This window comes from Lolium perenne, chromosome 4 (genome assembly GCF_019359855.2).
Source record: "Lolium perenne isolate Kyuss_39 chromosome 4, Kyuss_2.0, whole genome shotgun sequence".
Taxonomy (NCBI): Eukaryota; Viridiplantae; Streptophyta; class Magnoliopsida; order Poales; family Poaceae; genus Lolium; species Lolium perenne.
In genome coordinates, this window is record NC_067247.2 from 231,633,798 (window position 1) to 231,640,668 (window position 6,871).

The window sequence follows — 6,871 nt, forward strand, 5'->3', positions numbered from 1 at the left end:
CAAGGAAGATGATGTAAAGTCTTATAATGCTTACAATATGTTCATATGTGAGTCTTGCTGCACCGTTTTATACTTGAGTTTGCTTCAAACAACCTTGCTAGCCTAGCCTTGTATTGAGAGGAATTCTTCTCGTGCATCCAAATCCTTGAGCCAAAAACTATGCCATTTGTGTCCACCATACCTACCTACCACATGGTATTTCTCTGCCATTCCAAGCAAATACTTCATGTGCTACCTTTAAACAATTCAAAAGCTATTATCTCTTATTTGTGTCAATGTTTTATAGCTCATGAGGAAGTATGTGGTGTTTATCTTTCAACCTTGTCATTTACTTCTGACAGACTTTCACCAATGGACTAGTGGCTTCATCCGCTTATCCAATAATTTTGCAAAAAGAGCTGGCAATGGGGTTCCCAGCCCCAATTAATTATAACTTGCATTAATAATTCTCTTCACATGTTTTGCTCTGATTTATCAGTACGTAACTTAATTTTGAAAATAGACACTCCTCCATGGTATGTGAAATGTTGGAAGGCACCCGAGGATTCGGTTAGCCATGGCTTGAGAAAGCAAAGGTTGGGAGGAGTGTCATCTAAAAAAATAAAAATAAAAACTAAACTAAAGTACATGTGTAAACAAAAGAGAAAAGGGATGATCTACCTTGCTGGTAGAGATAACGTCCTTCATGGGAGCCGCTCTTGAAAGTCTGGTTGATGAGGTAGTTAGAGTACCTGCTACCATTCGTTGACAACAACAAACACCTCTCAAAACTTTACTTTTATACTCTCTATATGATTTCAAAACTTAAAAAGCTCTAGCACATGATTTAATCCCTGCTTCCCTCTGCGAAGGGACTTTCTTTTACTTTATGTTGAGTCAGTTTACCCACTTCTTTCTATCTTAGAAGCAAACACTTGTGTCAACTGTGTGCATTGATTCTTACATATCTACCTATTGCACTTGTTATATTGCTTTATGTTGACAACTATCCATGAGATATACATGTTACAAGTTGAAAGCAATGCTGAAACTTAATCATCCTTTGTGTTGCTTCAATGCCTTTTACTTTGAATTTATTGCTTATGAGTTAACTGTTATGCAAGTCTTATTGATGCTTGTCTTGAAAGTACTATTCATGAAAAGTCTTTGCTATATGATTCAGTTGTTTACTCATTGTCTTCATCATTGCTTCGAATCGCTGCATTCATCTCATATGCTTTACAATAATGTTGATCAAGATTATGTTGGTAGCATGTCACTTAAGAAATTATCATTGTTATCGTTTACCTACTCGAGGGCGAGTAGGAACTAAGCTTGGGGATGCTTGATACGTCTCAAACGTATCTATAATTTCTTATGTTCCATGCTAGTTTTATGACAATACCTACATGTTTTGTTCACACTTTATATCGTTTTGATGCGTTTTCCGGAACTAACCTATTGACGAGATGCCGAAGTGCCAGTTCCTGTTTTCTGCTGTTTTTGGTTTCAGAAATCCTAGTAAGGAAATATTCTCGGAATTGGACGAAATCAACGCCCAGCATCCTATTTTTCCACGAAGCTTCCAGAACACCCGAGAGCCACCAGAGGAGGGCCCTGGGGGGCCCACACGCCAGGCCGGCGCGGCCCAGGCCCTGGCCGCGCCGCCCTATTGTGTGGTGGCCCCGTCAGCCCTCCGACTCCGCCTCTTCGCCTATTTAAAGGTCCCTGACCTAAAACCTCGAGAGAAAAAAAGCCACGGTACGAGAAACCTTCCAGAGCCGCCGCCATCGCGAAGCCAAGATCTGGGGACAGGAGTCTCTGTTCCGGCACGCCGCCGGGACGGGGAAGTGCCCCCGGAAGGCTCCTCCATCGACACCACCGCCATCTTCATCAACGCTGCTGTCTCCCATGAGGAGGGAGTAGTTCTCCATCGAGGCTAAGGGCTGTACCGGTAGCTATGTGGTTAATCTCTCTCCTATGTACTTCAATACAATGATCTCATGAGCTGCCTTACATGATTGAGATCCATATGATGAGCATTGTATCACTATTAGTCTATGTGCTACTCTTGTGATGTTATTAAAGTAGTCTATTCCTCCTTCACGGTGTAATGGTGACAGTGTGTGCATCGTGTTGTTCTTGGCGTAGGTTATGATCATAATCTCTTGTAGGTTATGGAGTTAATTATTACTATGATAGTTGATGTGATTTATTCCCCCTTCATAGTGTAAAGGTGACAGTGTGTATGCTATGTTAGTACTCGGTTTAAGTTGCAAAGATCTATTATGCTCTAAAGGTTACTTAAACATGAATATCGAATGTTGTGGAGCTTGTTAACTCCGGCATTGAGGTTCTCTTGTAGCCCTACACAACAAATGGTGTTCATTATCAAAGAAGAGTATATGTAGCACAAAGGAAGAGAACTTATTTATTTATGTGATCAATGTTGAGAGTGTCCACTAGTGAAAGTATGATCCCTAGGCCTTGTTTCCAAATACTGCAATCATCGCTTGTTTACTGTTCTGCTGCATGTTTACTTCCTGCAATATTACTACCATCAACTGCACGCCAGCAAGCACTTTTCTGGCGCCGTTACTACTGCTCATATTCATTCATACTACTTGTATTTCACTATCTCTTCGCCGAACTAGTGCACCTATACATCTGACAAGTGTATTAGGTGTGTTGGGGACACAAGAGACTTCTTGTATCGTGATTGCAGGGTTGCTTGAGAGGGATATCTTTGACCTCTTCCTCCCTGAGTTCGATAAACCTTGGGTGATCCACTTAAGGGAAACTTGCTGCTGTTCTACAAACCTCTGCTCTTGGAGGCCCAACACTGTCTACAAGAATAGAAGCACCCGTAGACATCAACATGCTATCATAATCTTGATCATACTATTGTAAGCATATGAGATGAATGCAGCGATTCGAAGCAATGATGAAGATAATGAGTAAACAAATGAATCATATAGCAAAGACTTTTCATGAATAGTACTTTCAAGACAAGCATCAATAAGACTTGCATAAGAGTTACTCATAAAGCAATAAATTCAAAGTAAAGGCATTGAAGCAACACAAAGGAAGATATAAGTTTCAGCGGTTGCTTTCAACTTCAACATATTTATCTCATGGATAATTGTCAACACAAAGTAATATAACAAGTGCAATAGGTAAACATGTAAGAATCAATGCACAGAGTTGATACAAGTGTTTGCTTCTGGGATAGAAAGAATAGGTAAACTGAATCAACAATAAAGTAGAAGATAGGCCCTTCGCAGAGGGAAGCATGGATTACTATATTTGTGCTAGAGCTTTTCATTTTGAAAACAAGAAACAATTTTGTCAATGGTAGTAATAAAGCATATGTGTTATGTATAAGATATCCTATAAGTTGCAAGCCTCATGCATAGTATACTAATAGTGCTCGCACCTTGTCCTAATTAGCTTGGATTAACAAGGATTATCATTGCATAGCATATGTGTCAACCAAGTGTCACAAAGGGGTACCTCTATGCCGCCTGTACAAAGGTCTAAGGAGAAAGTTCGCATTGGATTTCTCGCTTTTGATTATTCTCAACTTAGACATCCATACCGGGACAACATAGACAACAGATAATGGACTCCTCTTTTAATACTTAAGCATTCAACAACAGTTAATATTCTCATAAGAGATTGAGGATTTGTGTCCAAACTGAAACTTCCACCATGAATCGTGGCTTTAGTTAGCGGCCCAATGTTCTTCTCTAACAGTATGCATACTCAAACCATTTGATCATGAAAATCGCCCTTACTTCAGACAAGACGAACATGCATAGCAACTCACATGATATTCAACAAGGGTAAAAGTTGATGGCGTCCCCAGAAACATGGTTACCGCTCAACAAGCAACTTATTAAGAGATAAGATACATAAGTACATATTCTTCACCACAATAGTTTTTAAGGCTATTTTCCCATGAGCTATATATTGTAAAGGCAAAGAATAGAAGTTTAAAGGTAGCACTCAAGTAATATACTTTGGAATGGCAGAGAAATACCATGTGGTAGGTAGGTATGGTGGACACAAATGGCATAGTATTTGGCTCAATGATTTGGATGCACGAGAAGAATCTCTCTCAATACAAGGCTAGGCTAGCAAGGTTGTTTGAAGCAAACTCAAGTATAAAATGGTGCTGCAAAGCTCACATATGAACATATTGTAACTATTATAAGACTTTACATTGTCTCCTTGTTGTTCAAACACCTTAACCAGAAAATATCTAGACTCTAGAGATCAATCATGCAAACCAAATTTTAACAAGCTCTATGTAGTTATTCATTAATAGGTACAAAGTACATGATGCAAGAGCTTAAACATGATCTATATGAGCACAACAATTGCCAAGTATCACATTATTCAAGACATTATACCATTTACCACATGCGGCATTTTCCGTTTCCAACCATATAACAATGAATGAAATAGTCCAACTTTCGCAATGAACATTAAAGATAAAGCTAAGAACATATGTGTTCATACGAAACAGCGGAGCGTGTCTCTCTCCCAAACAAAGAATGCTAGGATCCGATCTTATTCAAACAAAACAAAAATAAAAACAAACAGACGCTCCAAGCAAAGCACATAAGATGTGACGGAATAAAAATATAGTTTCACTAGAGGTGACCTGATAAGTTGTCGATGAAGAAGGGATGCCTTGGGCATCCCCAAGCTTAGACGCTTGGGTCTTCTTAAAATATGCAGGGATGAACCACGGGGGCATCCCCAAGCTTAAACTCTTCACTCTTCTTGATCATATTGTATCATCCTCCTCTCTTGACCCTTGAAAACTTCCTCCACACCAAACTTAAAACAAACTCATTAGAGGGTCAGTGCATAATTCATATATTCAGAGGTGACATAATCATTCTTAACACTTCTGGACATTGCATAAAGCTACTGAAAGTTAATGGAACAAAGAAATCCATCAAACATAGCAAAACAGGCAATGTGAAATAAAAGGCAGAATCTGTCAAAACAGAACAGTCCGTAAAGACGTACTTTTTAGAGGCACCAGACTTGCTCAGATGAAAATGCTCAAATTGAATGAAAGTTGCGTACATATCTGAGGATCACGCACGTAAATTGGCAGATTTTTCTGAGTTACCTACAGAGAACCATACCCAAATTCGTGACAGCAAGAAATCTGTTTCTGCGCAAGAATCCAAATCTAGTATTGACTTTACTATCAAAAACTTTACTTGGCACAACAATGCGATAAAATAAAGATAAGGAGAGGTTGCTACAGTAGTAACAACTTCCAAGACTCAAATATAAAACAAAGTGCAGAAGTAAAATAATGGGTTATCTCCCATAAGCGCTTTTCTTTAACGCCTTTCAGCTAGGCGCAGAAAGTGTGAATCAAGTATTATCAAGAGATGAAGCATCGACATCATAATTTGTTCTAATGATAGAATCATAAGGTAACTTCATTTTCTTTCTAGGGAAGTGTTCCATACCTTTCTTGAGAGGAAATTGATATTTAATATTACCTTCCTTCATATCAATGGTAGCACCAACGGTTCGAAGAAAAGGTCTTCCCAATATAATGGGACAAGATGCATTGCATTCAATATCCAAGACAACAAAATCAACGGAGATAAGGTTATTGTTAACCATAATACGAACATTATCAATCCTCCCCAAAGGTTTCTTTATCGCATTATCAGCAAGATTAACATCCAAATAACAATTTTTCAATGGTGGCAAGTCAAGCATATCATAGATTTTCTTAGGCATAACGGAAATACTTGCACCAAGATCACATAAAGCATTACAATCAAAATCATTGACCCTCATCTTAATGATGGGCTCCCAACCATCTTCTAACTTCCTAGGAATAGAAGTTTCAAGTTTTAGTTTCTCTTCTCTAGCTTTTATGAGAGCATTTGTAATATGTTTTGTAAAGGCCAAATTTATAGCACTAGCATTGGGACTTTTAGCAAGTTTTTGTAAGAACTTTATAACTTCAGAGATGTGACAATCATCAAAGTATAAATCATTATGACCTACAGCAATGGAATCATTGTCCCCAACGTTTTGAAAAATTTCAGCAGTTTTATCAGTTTCAGGTAATTTTGCACGCTTTGCACTAGGAGTAGAAACATTGCCAACACCAATTATTTTACCATTGATAGTAGGAGGTTTAGCAACATGTGAATCATTATCATTACTAGTGGTGGTAATAGTCCAACTTTAGCTACATTATTCTCTTTAGCTAGTTTTTCATTTTCTTCTCTTTCCCACCTAGCATGCAATTCAGCCATCAATCTTATATTCTCATTAATTCTAATTTGGATGGCATTTGCTGTAGTAACAATCTTATTTTCATTATCCTTATTAGGCATAACTTTCAATTTTAAAAGATCAACATCAGAGGCAAGTCTATCAACCTTAGAAGCAAGAATATCAATTTTATCAAGCTTTTCCTCAACAGATTTGTTAAAAGCAGTTTGTGTACTAATAAATTCTTTAAGCATGGCTTCAAGACCAGGGGGTACACTCCTATTATTGTTGTAAGAATTACCATAAGCGGAAGGATATGGCCTATAATTGTTACCAGAATTGTTCCTATAAGCATTGTTGTTGAAATTATTATTTTTAATGAAGTTCACATCAACATTTTCTTCTTGGGCAACCAATGAAGCTAAAGGAACATTATTTGGATCCACATTAGATCTACCATTCACCAGCATAGACATAATCACATCAATCTTATCACTCAAGGAGGAGGTTTCTTCGACAGAATTTACCTTCTTACCTTGTGGAGCTCTTTCCGTGTGCCATTCAGAGTAATTGACCATCATATCATCAAGAAGCTTTGTTGCCGCCCCCAAAGTAATGGACATAA